General features: G+C 41.1%; 1 pseudogene; it reads left to right on the top strand.

Moving 5' to 3' along the window:
- Positions 1-1,164: 1,164 nt before the first annotated feature.
- Positions 1,165-2,207, top strand: LOC134480462 (glyceraldehyde-3-phosphate dehydrogenase-like; annotated as a pseudogene).
- Positions 2,208-17,338: the final 15,131 nt, after the last annotated feature.

Below are 17,338 nucleotides of genomic sequence, written 5' to 3'. Positions count from 1 at the left end.
CACCTTAAATAATTTAATTAAACAAACAAACTCTCACAGGCGTGCCCAGTCAACTGGGTTTTAGTTAATTACAGATGTCCTCATGTTGACATCAAGAATAGCCGTTAGAGGTTGGAAGGAAGCATCCATGTGACCAAGTCCAGTCCTCCGCTCACTGCACACCTTCACCCTCTCTCCTTGCAGGGCCTGAGTTGTGAATAGCCCTGTCTCTGCTTTTCACTGGAATTCAAGGGGCTGTTTTTGTGAAGTGACAAGGGGCTGTTTTAGTTCGAGACTCACACAAGGAAAAACTATCCCAGTGACACTTGAAGCAAGATCTGTAAAACAGAAGCAAGACAGGTGTTGAAGTTCTATGCAGATCTCAGTCCTTGTGTACTTGGTGGTCAGAAAAGCATGGTTCAGGGTAGGAATTCAGTAAATCCCTGCTGCATGAAAGCTGAATCCTGGAAGCTTCTTGCAGAAAAATGCAGCTCCTCTCTGCCTTGGTGAGCTTTAGTAGCTCCCAGTGATCTCACTCACATGCCAAACCTCTCTATTATCGTTCTTGCTTTCTTCAACTTTCCAAACAATATAGATTTTAATTTTTTTGTAGAGGAGTCAGACTCAGCCTTGGACTCAGGATCTGTGAGGTGTATCCTCCCAGTGAAACTTGTAGTGGGCAATGAATAAATGGGGATAAAATTGTTCTTGTTGCTATGTCAAAATATTTGATAAAGAGCCTGAAAGAAGCATTCTTGCTTTTGTTTCTTTTTTGTTTGTTGGTTTGTTTGTTTTGGGTTTTGGGCTCTTGGGTTAAGAGACACATTCCATTTGAAAGAGAAGCTATGTCAGCTCTAGCTATAACATACTTGAGATGCTTATCACATTATGTCCACAGTCTGGATTGAGAGAGTTCCCGTGATTTCGCCTCCAATGCTCTGTTGACTTCAACAGGTGGATTGACCTTCACAGACATACCCTGAGGTGTGTCTCCTTGGGGAGTTTACATCCCATCAAGAGGACAGGCAAGATTTAATAGCACAAAATGTTTCTTTTAAAATGGAACCTAGAGAATCAAAGTGAACGTCAGTTATGTGAAGTGCTTTTATCCTATCCGAGGGACATGCAATATAAATCTGGGAGACATGACCCTGGTTAAGAGTTCCAGAGAAGGCTCTTTGCTCCTCCCTGTTCCAAAGACAGCTGCATCTTCTCATGCCATGCCAGCCTCGTCCCATAGACAAGATGGTGAAAGTCGGTGTGAATGGATTTGGCTGTATTGGGCGCCTGGTTACCAGGGCTGCCTTCTTTGCATCTGGCAAAGTGGAGATTATTGTCATCAATGACCCCTTCATTGACCTCAACTACATGGTCTATGTGTTCCGGTATGACTCTACCCATGGCAAGTTCAATGGCACAGTCAAGGCTGAGAACGGGAAGCTTGTCATCAACGGGAAGCCCATCACCATCTTCCAGGAGCGAGATCCCGCTAACATCGAATGGGGTGATGCTGGTGCTGAGTATGTCATGGAGTCAACTGGCATCTTCACCACCATGGAGAAGGGTGGGGCCAAAGGGTCATCATCTCCACCCCTTCAGCCGATGCCCCCATGTTTGTGATGGTTGTGAACCACAAGAAATATGACAACTTGCTCAAGATTGTCAGCAATGCATCCTGCACCACCAACTGCTTAGCCCCCCTGGCCAAGGTCATCCATGACAACTTTGGCATCGTGGAAGGGCTCATAACCACAGTCCATGCCATCACTGTTACTCAGAAGACTGTGGATGGCCCCTCTGGAAAGCTGTGGCGTGATGGCCGTGGGGCAGCCCAGAACATCTTCCCTGCAACCACTGGTGCTGCCAAGGCTGTGGGTAAGGTCATCCCAGAGCTGAATGGGAAGCTCACTGGCATGGCCTTCTGTGTTCCTACCCTCAATGTATCTGTTGTGGATCTGACATGCTGCCTGGAGAAACCTGCCAAGTATGATGACATCAAGAAAGTGGTGAAGCAGGCATCTGAGGGCCCACTAAAGGGCATCCTGGACTACACTGAGAATCAGGTTGTCTCCTGTGACTTCAACAACAGCTACTCTTCCACCTTTGATGCTGGGGCTGGTATTGCTCTCAATGACAACTTTGTAAAGTTCATTTCTTGATATGACAATGAATATGGCTACAGCAACAGGATGGTGGACATCATGGCCTACATGGCCTCCAAGGAGTAAGAAACCCTGATGCACCCACCTGAGCCCAGCGAGGACACTGAGAGCAAGAGAGAGGCCCTCAGTTGCTGAGGAGTCCCCATCCCAATTCAGCCCCCAACACTGAGCATCTTCCTCACAATTCCATCCCAGATCCCCTTAATTACAGGAGGGGCCTAGGGTGCCCTCCCTACTCTCTTGAATACCATCAATAAAGTTTGCTCCACCCCCCTCCAGAAAAAAAATTCCAGAGAAGTCCCAGAACATAGATGCTATTACCATTTTATAAAGAAGGTAAATGAAGATCCAAGAACTTACCCAAGGAAATATTTTGGATGTTGAAGAGCTAGCATCTGAAAACAGGTGAGAACTTAATTATGGTTCAATGAAAGATACAGTGTCCTCTCCATTTGAGGTGCATAGGTGATGGAAGGAAGGAAGGAAGGAAGGAGGAAAGAAAAAGAAAGGAAAGAAAAAGAATGAGTCTGAAGCCAACCTCAGAAACCTAGTTCCTCTGACCATGTTTCTGTTCACCTCAGTCCTCTTGTGAATGCATCTTTCAAAGGAGATTCTTAGAGCATAATTGCTAAGTTCCTGAGGCTCATCTGAGAATGTATCATCCAAAAGTGCCTGGAGGTGGAACTGAACTCCTGTAGCAGGTGCCGTGAAACATACAAGTTCATAAACAGTCCGGTTCCATCTGTGCCTTGCTGTTTAATATCTTTTCATGCACATCCTCTCAGGAGATTCTTTGGTATTTTACACAGACTTACCAGGGGCACCCAGGGCAGAGCAGCTGTTCTTTCAGGATGTTTAATAAATTCTACCATGATACTAATTATTTTTTTGTTATTTTAGACATCCTATACTCAGGCATGGAATTCAATGGCCTATGCGATCCTGTCCTATCCTGTCATATTAGAGTAAATATGAGGTTGTAGAGCATCATTGGGGTCCCCTATGATACTCAGGGACATCAGGTTTTAACATTTTGGTATTCACTAATGATATAGGCAAGCACAGCTGGCTTGAGGTGCAGCAGTGATTGACAGTATTTCTCTGTAGGCTAAAGCTTTTCTGGGAATGGGAGATGGAGAGAGTAGTGAAGGTACCTTACATATTGTGATGGGGGCCACCTATTATTCAAGCTTATCTAGAGAAGTTAGCTAGCCCATACCCACTTTCACTTGATTGCAGTAGAGCTCACAGGTTCATGTGGACTAGGATGATGGACTGTGTGTAAGATTCTGTTTTCATCTATCCATTCATCTATCCATCCACTGGACTCTAGGAACATGTACGATTTTGATCAAGGTGCTTAAAATTGTGTTTTGAATCCCATTGCATTGAATCTGTAGATTGCATTTCATAAGATGGGCATGTTAATCAATCCTACCTATCCACGATCATGGAAGCTCTTTCCATCTTCTGATATCTTCTTTGATTTCTTTTTCCAGGGACATGAAATTCTTGCCATACAGATTTGCTTGGTTCAAGTTTCACCCAGATATTTTATATTATTTTTGGCTATTGTAAAGGGTGCTCATTCCCTAATTTCTTTCTCAGCCCATTTATCATTTGTATAAAGGAGGGCTTATTTTTGTATTCTGCCACGTTGCTGAAGCTATTTATCAGCTGTAGAAGTTCTCTGGTAAGAAGTTTTGGGTCACTTGTGTATACTATCCTATCACCTGCAAATGGTGATGATTTGACTTCTCTTCTGATTTACATCCCCTTGATCTCCTTTAGTCGTTTTATTGCCCTGGCTAGAACTTCAAATACTATATTGAACATGTAGGGAGAGACTGGGCAGCCTTATCTTGTTCCTGATTTTAGTGGAATTATTATAAGTTTCTCTCCACCTAGCTTGATGTTGGCTATTGGCATGCTATATATTCCTTTGATTTTGTTTATATATGTGCTTTGTATGCCTGATCTCTCTAATACTTTCAACATGAAGGGGTCTTGGATTTTGTCAAAAGATTTTTCCACATCTAATGAGATGATCATGTAATTTTTGTTCTTCCAATTTTTTATATGATGGATTATGTTGATGGATTTTTATATATTGACCCATCCCTGTTTCCCTGGAATGAAGCTTAGTTGATCATGATGGATAATGTTTTTGATATGTTCCTGGATTCGGTTTGTGAGAATTTTATTGTGTATTTTTGCAGCAATGTTCATAAGAAAAATCAGTCTGAAGTTCTTTTTCTTTGTTGAGTCTTTGTGTGATTTAGATCTCAGGGTGACTGTGGCTTCATAGAATAAATTTTGCACGGTTCTTTCTGTTTCTACCTTGCAGAGTAATTTCAGGTGTATTGCTCTTCTTTGAAAGTCTTGTAGAATTCTGCACTAAACCATCTGGCCATGACCTTTTTGGTTGTTGTTGTGAGATTTTTAATGCTTCTATTTCTTTAGGAAGTATAGGGTTCCTTAAATAGTTTACCTGACCTTGATTTAACTTTGGTAAGTGATATGTGTCTAGAAAATTGTACATTTTGTTAAAATTTTTAGATTTTGTTGTATTCAGGCTCTTGAAGTAACACTTAATGATTCTTTTAATTCCCTCAGAGTCTTTTGTTATGTCTCCCTTTTAATTTCTGATTTTGTTCATTTGGAAATAGTCTTACTGCCTATCTTGTTGATTTTCTCAAAGAACAAGCTCTAGGTTTGTTGATTCTTTGAATTGCTTTCTTTGTTTCTGATTATTTCAGCACTGATTTTGATTATTTCCTGCCTTCTACTCATCCTTGATGTGTTTGCTTCCTCCTCCTCCTCTTCTTCTTCCTCCTCTTCCTCTTCCTCTTCCTCCTCCTCCTTCTCCTCCTCCTCCTCTTCTTCTTCTTTCAGTTGTACTTTTAAATTGCTTATGACAACTTTCAAATATCTTTTTGGAAGTACTTAGTGCTATGAACTTTCCTCTTACCACTGTTTTCATTGAGTCCCATAATTTTGGGTATATTGTGCCATCATTTTCACTGAGTTCTAGAAATCCTTTAATCTCTTTCTTTATTTCTTCCCTGACACAGAAATCATTGAGTAAAGAGTTATTTCCATGAGTTTGGAGACTTTCTGGTGTTTCTAAAGTTAAAGTCTAGTTTTAATCCATGGTAAAATCCATGATTTTAATCCATGATAAAATACAAGGTATTATTTCAATTTTCTTGTATCTGTTGAGGCTTCTTTGTGACTGACTAGATGGTAAATTGTGAGGAGGATTCATGAGGTGCTGAGAAAATGGTATATTCTTTTATGTTTGGGTGAAATAGTCTATAGATTTCGGTTAGGTCCATTTCATTCATGATGTCTGTTAGTTTCATTGTTTCTCTGTTTAGTTCTTGTATAGATGACCTGTTAATTACTGAGAATGCACTGTTGAAGTCTCCTATTATTAATGTGTGAGGTTTGGTGTGCAATTTAAACTTTAGTAATGTTTCTTTTGTAAATGTAGGTCCCCTTGTGTTTGGGGAATAGATGTTCAGAACTGAGATAACATCTCAGTAGATTTTTCCTTTGATGAGTTTGAAGTGTGCTTCCCTGTCTTTTTTGATTAATTTTGTTGACATTCTAGTTTAGAATGTCTACTGCAGTGTACTTCTTGTGTTGCTTGCTTGGAAAACTTTTTCTAGCTCTTTAACTGTGAGGTAATATCTATCTTTATTGCTGGTGTGTGTTCCTTGTGTGCAGCAGAAGAATGGATCCTGTCACATCCATTCTGTTAGCCTGTGTCTTTTTAATTGAGGAATTGAATCCATTGTTGTTGAGAGATGTCAATGATTAGGGACTATTATCCTATTATTTTGATGTGTGTGTGTGTGTGTGTGTGTGTGTGTGTGTGTGTGTTTTCATGTTTCCATTATTCTTGCTGCTGGTATGAAGTTACTTATTTCCTGTGTTTTCTTGGATGCAGTTGTCCTCCTCATGTTGGAGTTTTTTTTTTTTTTTATTACTTTCTGTAGGGCTGGATTTGTGGATAGATATTGTTTTAACCTGGATTTGTCTTGAAATGTGTTTTCTTTATCTGTGGTATTTGAGTGTTGCTGAGTATGTTCTATGTTGGCATCTGAGGTTTTTCGAGATTGCAAGATATCTGTCTAGGCCCTTCTAGCTTTTCAAGTCTCTGTTGAGAAGTTGGGAGAAATTCTAAGAGGTCTGTCTTTGTTACCTACCCTTTATCTCTTGCTGCTTATAATATTCTTTCTTAGTTTTGTAGATTTTGTGTTTTGATTATTTTGTGTCAAGATGATTTTCTTTTCTGTCCCAGGCTAATTGGTGTTCTCTAAGCTTCTTGTATATGTATAGGCATCTCTTTCTTTAGGTTGGGAAAGTTTTCTTCTATGATTTTGTTGAGAATATTTTCTGGGTCTTGGAGCTGGGACTCTTCATCTTCTTCTATTTTTATTCTTTGATTAGGTCTTTTCAGAGTATCTTAGATTTCCTGGATGTTTTGTGTCAGGAATTTTTTAGACTTAATCTTTTCTTTGAAATTTATCAATTTCTTCAATTGTATTTTCTACACTCGAGATTCTGTCTTTCAGTCTCTGTATTCTGTTTCTGATACTTGCATTGGTTTTTCCTGTTCTCTTCCCTAGATTTTCCTTTCCAGGATTTCTTCAGTTTGCTTTGTCTTTGTTGGTTCTATTTCCACTTTAAGGTCTTGCACAGTTTTATTAATTTTCTTCACCTGTTTAATTGCATTTTCCAGTGTATCTTCTAGAGATTTGTTTCCTCTTTAAAGACCTTACCAGTTTGATTGTATTTTCCTATGGTGATATATTCATTTCCTCTTAAAGGCCTCTATCATCATTATAAAATTGGATTTAAGGACATTTTTTTGTGTTTCAGTTGTGCTGGGTTATCCAGGGCTGTAGTAGGCTAGGTGTGCTGTGAAGGGGTCATATTGCCCTGGTTTTTGTTGATTGTGCTCTTTTGAGGCCCTTTAGCCATCTGGATGGCTTTGGTCCTTGGATGTTCCTGTTGTAGTAAGTATTGGAAGGGTGGTTGACCATGATGGTCCTGGTGTGGCAGGCCTCTGATGGGGTATCCTTGTGCTGTATTGTTCCAGATCTCTATGTCTGTTTGATTCAGTATTTGCAGGTCTCTATGGTTCAGGAGTCTCAGATCAGGGCAGAGAGGTCGCACTGAATGGAGGTACTCTTGGGCTAGCAGGCTGCTCAGGGCAGCTTGGTGTGCCAAGATGACTCAGAGCAGGGAAGATGGGTGGGGGAAAGGAAGGTTACCTGTATGTTTCAGAATCCACAGGTCTGGTGAAGGTGTGCTAAGAGGTGTGGGGAGAACAGAGAATCAATATCATCCTTCTTTACTTTTGAAGAAACCTCTATCTCATTTACATACCACATTTTCTATATACATTTATCACTTGGTGGACACACAGGCTGATTTAATCATTCAGTAATTGTGAGTAGTGCTCTAAACATGAGTATATAGTTATTTCTCTGGTCCGCTCACTACATGTCTTTTCTCATATGTGAAACCAAGGTTGGATGGATGGATAGTGTTTATGTTAGGATTTTACTGCTGTGAACAGACACCATGACCAAAGCAACTCTTTTTTTTTTCCCCTCCATCTTTATTAAATTGGGTATTTCTTATTTACATTTCAATTGTTATTCCCTCTCCTGGTTTCCAGGCTAACATCCCCCAACCCCTCCCCCTTCCCTTCTATATGGATGTTCCCCTCCCCATCCTCCCCCCATTACCACCCTCTCCCCAACAATCATGTTCACTGGGGGTTCAGTCTTGGCAGGACCAAGGGCTTCCCCTTCCACTGGTCAAAGCAACTCTTATAAGGACAACATTTAATTGGGGCTGGCTTACAGCTTCAGAGGTTCAGTCTGTTATTACCAAGGCAGGAACATGGCAGTGTCCAGGCAGGCATGGTGCAGGAGGAGCTGAGAGTTCTACAAATTCATCGGAAGGCTGCTAGCAGAACACTGGCTTTCAGGTAGCTAGGTTGAGGGTCTTAAACCCACATCCACAGTGACATACCTATTCCAACAGGGCCACACCTTCTAATAGTGCCACTCTCTGGGCTGAGCATATACAAACCATCACAGATAGATGGTTGGATGGATGGATGGATGGAATAGAAGACTAAGAAGAAAGAGGGACAGGAGAGGGTAGTAGAGGGTGAATATAGTCAACATACATGATATACTTTGATTAAAATGAAACCCTTCACTTTCTACAACAAATCTATGGTAATAACATTAATTAATTAGAACATACATCCCTTTTTTCTTTGTCATAGGCATGTTTCCTTTGTTATGGCCACAGTTGTTTTGTCTCACATTCCCAAGAGCCATAAGTAGCAGAATCCTTCTCTGACCCTGCTTCCTCACTTCCCTCTCACCCCCTAACCTAACATCAGCAACCCTGCTGGAGACAGAAAATGAAGAAAGAACAAGACGGGGAAGTTCCTGGCCTGGAGCCATTCATCTGCTGGCTGATGACACCAACAGCAGAGCCCCCAAAGCATAGCAAGCTTGTTTGTGCTTGTCTGGTTGTTTTTTTGTTTTTGTTTTTTAAACATTTATTTATTATGTATACACTATACAGCTTTCTGCCTGCATGTATGCAACTACAGGCCAGAAGAGGGCACCAGACCTGATTATAGGTGGTTGTGAGCCGCCATGTGGTTGTTGGGAATTGAACTCAGGACCTCTGGAAGAGCAGACAATGCTCTTAACCACTGAGCCATCTCTCCAGCCCCGCTTGTCTGGTTGTTAATGTTGATGTATAAGTAAGCAAGAAGACAGCTTCATTTTCATAAGTTAGAGTATGCCTAGAGTACAGAAGACCAAGCACAGCACAGTTAATCATAACTACAGAGCTAGCACAAAAACAATGACAAAGCCTTTTCTGTCAGTCACAGTGTTTTATGTTAATAACTTCTTTGGAGATGAAGTAGGCACCGCAGAATGCCCAGTGTGTCAGGGCTGTAGAAACCTACAGCATTCCCCAGAGGAATCCCAGTGAATTCACTTCTTGATGGCATGGTAGTTCATTGAGCTGTTTATATAAACAAGGTCAACTCTTTGGACTGAAACATCTGGAGGCCAGGATGTTGTTGCCATTAAGTCCTGAGCTGGGATGCATGTCTCATCTACCCGGACTCCAGGCAGCAGAAAGAACTTCTGTCCTAGATGGATGTTAATGAACAGTACCTAGCAGAAAAGTTAGTGAGAAAGCTGGGATCTGTGAGGTTTGCATGTGAGGGTAGGGTCTGCATGCTGTTCATGAGGGGTTATGATAGATGGATTCAGGGAAGAAATTGACTGCCAGACAGGCCTCCCTGAAACTTCACACAGAATCAGTTATTCTCTGCTTGCCATTCCTCCAACTTATCAGAGCTTTTGTCACTCAGATGTCACACTGCTTCATAACTTTATCTTTCTCCTTGTCTAACAGTCTCTGAATCAAGGGCTGTTTTATTTGTATTTAATTCCTTCATATTTTGTGTGGTGCCTGACACTAAGCAAATCCTTAGCAGAAAATAGCCTAAAATAGAGCTTCCACAAACCAAGAGCCATACACCAGCTCGGGCAGGGAAGAGATGGAGGGCATTGACAGTCGGGACACATAGAGCAGCACAGGCCATCAGGGGGCTTTTAGAATGATACCACCAGATTCCCCAGGGATATTTTGCTATCTTTAATTTATATGTGTGAATGTTTGCTTATATGCATATATGCATGTATATGTACCATGTACATACAGTGCTTGCAGAGGCTGGAAGAGGGCATCCTGGAGCTGGACTTACAGATGGTTGTGAGCCACCATGTCAGTACTGGCAATAAAACCAGGTCCTTTGGAAGAACAGCAAGTGCTTTAAACCACCAGCCGTCTCTCTGGACCCTCTTTTCAGAGTCTTCTGAGTGGTATGATTTGAATAAACATGAATTACCTTAGGCCTAGAGGGGTACAATCTAATTCTGATATATTTATCCTGACTCTTCACAGATGACTAAAGAAGGAAAGACTGAGAGGTTAAGAAACTTCCCCAGCTGCACATCTGGGAAGTAGAGAAAACATGACTTGAATCTTTACAATTTTCTCATGTCCATTTTCTTCTCTTAACTGCATCCAAGAAGTATATAGTACTTGAAGCTAGAGACATGGTTCAGTGACTAAGAGCATGAATTCTTTCTCCAGAGGACCTGGGTTTGATTTCCTCATACCCACATAGTAGCAGTAGCTCACAATCATCTATAACTCCAGTCTCAGAAACTCTAACAGTTTTCTGGCCTTTAGGAGTACCAGGAATACACATATTATACCTCCATACCATATCTACAGATATGTCTACAGACACTCATGTAGACAAAATACCCTTACACTTTAAAATAAAATAAAATAAATTTAGCAGTGGAATGTCTCACTGCATCCTGCTAGTTTGTAAGCTGGATATAGGCACAACCATATAAGCTAATGGTATTTCAAGCCCTGCAGATGAACCTAATGCTTAAAGGCAGAGCCTAACTTCCTAGACATGTCAATAATTTGTCTTCAGTATACATACAGATGTATGTAGGAAGTGGTTTGGTAACTCAGATTGTAAGGCACCGGGATCAGAACCATGCTCAGATATCTAATGTTGATATCATGTTGATATCTAAGGGCGAGAGAGTGCGCAGAAAGACTAACTAACCCACACACACCACACACTAACTTGCTGAGACATAAAAGAGAGAAAGCAATGTGTCACCTTGTGTTGTCGATGAGGGTGATGCCAATGTGCATCCACAATGCAGATTATTTTTTTTTTTTTTTTTTTGGGAGCTGGGGACCGAACCCAGGGCCTTGTGCTTGCTAGGCAAGTGCTCTACCATTGAGCTAAATCCCCAACCCCAGATTATTTCTTTTTAACACTTGGGCACATAGTTACAATTGCTAACTTGTCATGCCGCATCCTGAGTAGTGAGTCCTTGTCAGGACAGGACTGTCCTATAAAACCTGAAACATGGGAGAGCACATTGAATACACACATAAGAAGAAGGGGGTAGAGAAAGGGTTATGAAAAAAATAGGCCAGTAAGTCCTTCTTGGAACTGGAATAGCAGAAGGACATGGCCTTCCATTAGCTATTGACTTTTATTTTGTAGCTCAGTGGCCTATTCCCAGGGGATAGAGGCATGATGTGTCTGAAGTGATGGCACCTATATCCATATCCAGAAAAGCAAAGTTATAAAACAGTCTAATCAAAAGTGTGTAGCTTTTGATTCCTGTAAAGTCATTTAAATGTGTGTATTTACAGGAGTCAAAATGATGACAAGGCATTGAGAAGTTGGTGTATTCTAAAAGATGAACACAGAGAACAACACTGGAACCCAGATTCTACACCCCTCCCTCCAGCAGTATTGCTGCTCACAGTTCCCTGTCCACAGCCGTAGACCTCAGTGGGCTTGGGACTCACACAGCAAGCAGACAGCTTATGGGACTCACAAGCCTCCATGCAGTACCCAAGGCTGCTGAAGGACTAATAAGAAAAATCACTTCTGGGCACTTCTGTTTTAATAATTGACATAACAGCTAATGAATCCACTTAAAGCGAAACCAATTCTTCTAGCTATTGATTATTTTGCTTCTCTCAGACAATGAATATATATTATATTCATTAATTATAATTATGTCTCTAGTTGATTTTTATTTTTTGTAGAACAAAAATTCATTCATTGAATGAATGAGTTGTGTGTGCAGAAGAAACATAGTTTAGGCTTGAGAGAAAAAATAATTCAAATGCTGTCCTTGGAGGTAGCTCGATGTTGTTCCTAAAGATTCTTAAGTCTAAGCCTTTTGTGACTGATGTGACTGCCACTCCTTTCATCTTTGCCATTATCCAAGTGAGGGACAATGACTGCTCCTGAGTTCAACAGCTACATAGAAGATGCATTGGTGTTGGGAATTGGAGAGAGTAGAATGGCATGTTGATACCACCAACTGACAGCACAGTGTTCAAATTCCTAAGCTGATGGGAGGGTATTTGACATTGGGGTGCCACTTGCCTACCATGCATGGGGACTTCTGTGCAATCCCCATTATAGTAAAAAAAAAATAAACCAAAGTAAAAGAAACCATCCACTTGCAGATGTTTTGATTACATTGACAGTACTTTATCAGGATGAGACCTAAAATAGCTCAGTGAGTAAAGTGCTTGATGTCCAAGCACGAGAACCTGAGCTTAATCCCAGCACCCATGGAGAAGCCTGAGTATGGGAGAGCACATCTGTAACAAGGCTGGGAGACTGGGACAGCAGTGTTTCAGGCTCTCACTGGGCTCCAGTCTAGCTGGAACAGCAAAGTCTAGGTTCATTGTAAGACTTTATTTGAAAACTTAATGTGTGGAACAGTGCAAGGAGACACTTTTAGTCCTCCCCTATACACACCCACAGGCAAGCATATTTGCACACATACATATGCACACCACTCTCTCTCTCTCTCTCTCTCTCTCTCTCTCTCTCTCTCTCTCTCTCTCTCACACACACACACACACACACACACACACACACACACACACACACAAAGACATTCAGGAACACTAACACACAAATATAAATGGGCTTCCTAGCTAAGAGAAATATAACCATAAGACTCATTTGTATAGGTCACATTATTAAATACCTACTATGTGAAATACTATGTGAAGGACCTTGTCCATGTGCAAATGTAGGAATACGTAGGAGGTGCTAGTATGTTTACTATTACCCAGTCATTAATTTAGGGATGTTAATCACCTGAAGGCACACATTGATATTACTAAATAAAGACATCTGCTGCAAGGCCATAGATACAATGTATAGCTGAGACTCAGGGTTATGTGTTAAGTATCAACCTTAATATAGTCTGTGAAAAAACTGTGGGCAGGGACTCGCAGGTGCAAAGATGGGCCTTGATGAGGAAGTGCAAAGTGAGCAAGAGGCAAGAACACAGGTGACACCCTAGTGTTTTGTTGGGTGCATTGGCTAGGAAAAGACTTGTTTGAAGTAATAGGTTGAAGACAAATAAAATGGGATGGTGCAAAACTACAAAATTTGGATTTTTAGATATTAAAAATTCGTCTTCCTTGAGACACAGGTAACCATCCTCCATGCAATAAAACCTCATTCCCTGTTTGCCAGTTCTGATTATGTGATAGCTGAATCCATTACTTTTCTGTTGCTATGATAAAATGCCATGATCAAAATTCACTCACAGAAGAGTTTAATTTTGATTATGGCTCCAAAGCATCTAAGAGTCAATCATGGCAGGAAGATATGATTGCAAGCAGCAGGAATTGGATCAGGAGCAGGAAGCTAGGAGAGCTCATCATGGACCACAAATATGAAGGAGAGAGAGAAGTAAAGGTAGGGTGGATCTATAAACTCTCAAACCCACCCTCAGTGATACATTTCCCCCAGCAAGTCTGCACCACCTCTCCAAACAGCTTACCAACTGGTGACCAAATTTTCAGATGCTGAGCCCAGGAGAGGCTCCTCAACCAAACCACCATACCTTTGTTTGGCCTTGGCTTCTGATGCTATTTATCAAGCCAAAATGTTGGTGATCCTATCCCAGACTCCTTAATCGGTATAAGCCATGGCCTCCCAAGTACTACTTTGGCTTTGTCCTGTGCTCCTATTTAAGGTAACCAAATTGTTCTTTAGTGTCAGGATTATGATCCCAGCCTCTCAGCTAAGGGGTCTAAGTCTTTTCCAGATGGTTGTTCTGCACCAAAACCCCAAGATTAGTACATGAGACATTAATTGGGTCTTGCACTCTTTAGATTGCATAAACACTTTTCTAAGGAATTATACAAGTTTGGGATGTGAAAACCTACACTGACAAAGTGAGTGGTAGTATTTTTTCCCCCATGCCTCTAATATATGTGTTTGTACTAGGATGATGATTTAGATAGAAGCTCAATAAATTGAACAAATAAATTACACCAAACCAACATTTCAGAGGGCTGTCATCATACCATGAAGGTTCCATATCACCCAGCGTTCCAATGTTCTGCTGTGTTTCTTAGCATGCTGGTGGGTTTTCTTACTTTCTTTTTTTTTTAAAGGTTTATTTATTTATTATATGTAAGTACACTATAACTGTCTTCAGACACACCAGAAGAGGGCATCAGATTCCATTACAGATGGTTGTGAGCCACCATGTGGTTGCTGGGATTTGAGCTCAGGACCTCTGGAAGAACAGTCAGTGCTCTTAACTCCTGAGTCATCTCTCCAGTGTGAGTTTTCATTTGGTCAGAAATTGCTTTATTTTTCAGATTGTCAAACAGCATAAGAAGTTTTACTCTAGAAAGTTAGCTGTGAAAGACATCAATGGCTTGTTTTGTGACTATTAGCACATCACTTAAAGTCCCTAAGCCTCAGTTTCTTTTTCTGTGAAATATGGATTAATGATACCTACCTTAAAACTTATTAGAATAAGAACTAACTTATTGAAATGGAAAGACAAATGCAGATTCATATACTAGCTCCACCAGGGCTTATATTAATTACTGGTCATAGGAGAGCCTCAATCCCTAGTTAATAAATTCTAATTTTTTATTATAGGTAATTCTAAGACAATACCTTTTACTATTATCTTACTAGATTGTCTTAATGAAGCCAGGTAGGTTTGATAACATTCCTTGAAAGCTCAGAAATTCTGTCCTACCTACATTCCAGACACACATCTCTAACCCATACGCGATATCATGGTGTACCAGAGACAAGGCAGAAGAGTAATTATCCCCTCAGATGACATTCTTGGGTTGACATGGTGCTTATTGACATAGATTAAGAACATAGTAAGATCAGAAGCATTGTGAGGAGCTTGTTACAGAGTGGTCCTTCCCTTATAAGCTCCCATCCCATCAAGTGAGGATCATTCCCTAGGCTTTGATGTTAAAACAAAACAAATAAACACTTGTAGCTCAGGTTCAGAAAGCTAGTAAATCACTACAGTATGGAAAGAATCAGATTGAAATGCTTAAAGATTAGCATGTCAGGCTGTAAAGATATGTCTCACACATGACCCATGATTTAGGGAATAAATACATACATGGGTGGATCGGTGGGAATGTAGGGGAATGGATGGATGGAGACTTCTAGCTTTATCAGAAATAGATAGATGACCTTGGACAAAGTAATTGACTGTTCTGGGAAGCTGTCTCTTCTCTGTAAAGTAGAGATAATAAAAACAGCCACATAATTGTAAAAATAAAATATGTTAATGCAAGTTAAACACTTAGGTCAGGACCTGGCACTTAGTTAGAAAGTCCCCAGTGGATATGAACTGTTATTATGATCTGCATAAACATTCCTTGTGTTCTATACTTTCCAGCCCTAGATGTCTGACTGCTGCTTCTAAGATATCTGTGTACTCTGTTTTACAGGTCAACAGGTCCTGGGCTTGGTAGAGAATCAGAGTGACTGGTATCTTGGAAATCCCTGGAAAAATTACAGTCCATGGCCAGCCCTTGGAAGGGGCTATAACACAGGTAAATCTCTTGTATTCTGTCGGTGATGCTTGCGTCTATGACTCTTGATCTCTTTCCTAGGTTTTCTGTCTCCAGGGTTGTCTCCCTTTGTGATTTCTTTATTGTTTCTATTTCCATTTTTAGATCCTGGGTGGTTTTGTTTAATTTCTTCACCTTACCTGTGTTCTCCTGTATTTCTTTAAGGGAGTTTTTTATGTCCTTCCTAAAGTCATCTATTATCCTCATTATATGTGATTTTTAAATCTGAATCTTGCTTTTCTGATGTGATGGGGACTTGCTATAGTGGGAGAACTGGGTTCTCATGATGTCAAGTAGCCTTGGTTTCTGTTGCTTATGTGCTTGTGTTTACTTCTTGTCATCTGGTTATCTTTAGTGCTACCTGCCCTTGCTGTCTCTGACTGTAGCCTGTCCTATGATTCTGGTTGTGTCAGAACTTCTCAGAATCCTGCTGTCCTGTGATCCTGAGATCTTGGGTGTGTCAGAGCTCCAGGGAGTCAAGCTTTCTCAGGGTGTTACAGAAGTGGGTGAGGAACCAGAGCCTTGGGTTTGCTCAGGGCACTGGTATAAGCTGGAAGGAACCCATGCCTCTGGTAGGTGGGGGGTTTGTGTTTCCCTGGTTCCTGTGGGGGTCCCAGTTACACTGAGTGTTGTGAAAGATATTGTAGCCTGAACAGTGAGCTTGAATGTGTCAACTCCAGTGCCCCTGGATGTATCTGATCTCCTGGGAGTTGAGTTTCCTCTGTGATCCTGTGAAAATGGGAATTTCAGAGCACCTCTCCAGAGTTGGACTCCCTCTGGGTGTTGTAAGAGAGGATGCAGAGCCAGTACCCCAATTCTTTTCCTGGTCTAGGTTCAGACCAGAAGGAACCCGTGCCACTGTTGGGCTTAGTTTCCTGCATCCCTGGATCCTAGGGGACCCAGTTACTCTGGGTGTTAGGGCAGCTGTTGTGGCCTCTCCTGTGATCCTGGGTGTTTCAGAGCACCTGGGAGTTAGGCTCCCTCTGGTTGTTGTAGGTGTGGGTACAGAGCCAGTGCCCCAGGTCTGGTCTGGGTGCAGGTTCAAACTGTGATCCTGGGCATGTTAGAACACCTAGGTGTAGAGCTTCTTCTGAGAATTAACGTGCTTGATTCAAGCATACTTTTCAAGATACAGGAAAATTTTCACGGACAGAATCACAGTTTCTCGGTGAATTCTGTTAGGTCACAATAAGATGTGCTTGATTCAAGTGAACTTTTCAAGGTATAGGAAAATTTTCACTGACAGAATCTTAGTTTTTTGGCAACTTCTGTTAGTTCACAATAGGATGTGCTTGATTCAAGTGTACTTCTCAAAATATAGGAAAATTTTGACAGAAAGAATCTGTTTCTCAGTGAATTCTGTTAGTTCCCAATAGGACATGCTTGATTCAAGCGTACTTTTCAAGATATAGGAAAAATTTCACAGACTGAATCTCAGTTTCTCGGCAAATTCTGTTAGTTCCCAATAGGACATGCTTGATTCAAGCATACTTCTCAAGATAAGGAAAAATTTCATGGAAAGAATCTCAGTTTCGGCATCACTGAAAAATCCAGCCTCCAACCAAAGGAGAGAGGTGGGGGGGGGGAGGGAGGAGGAAGGGGGAGGGAAAGAAAGAAGAAGAACCAATTTTATTTAAAAA

Source organism: Rattus norvegicus, chromosome 9, assembly GCF_036323735.1.
Source record: "Rattus norvegicus strain BN/NHsdMcwi chromosome 9, GRCr8, whole genome shotgun sequence".
Classification (NCBI taxonomy): Eukaryota; Metazoa; Chordata; class Mammalia; order Rodentia; family Muridae; genus Rattus; species Rattus norvegicus.
Note: the sequence above shows the minus strand (reverse complement) of the source record. Positions and strands in the feature narration are given on the sequence as shown.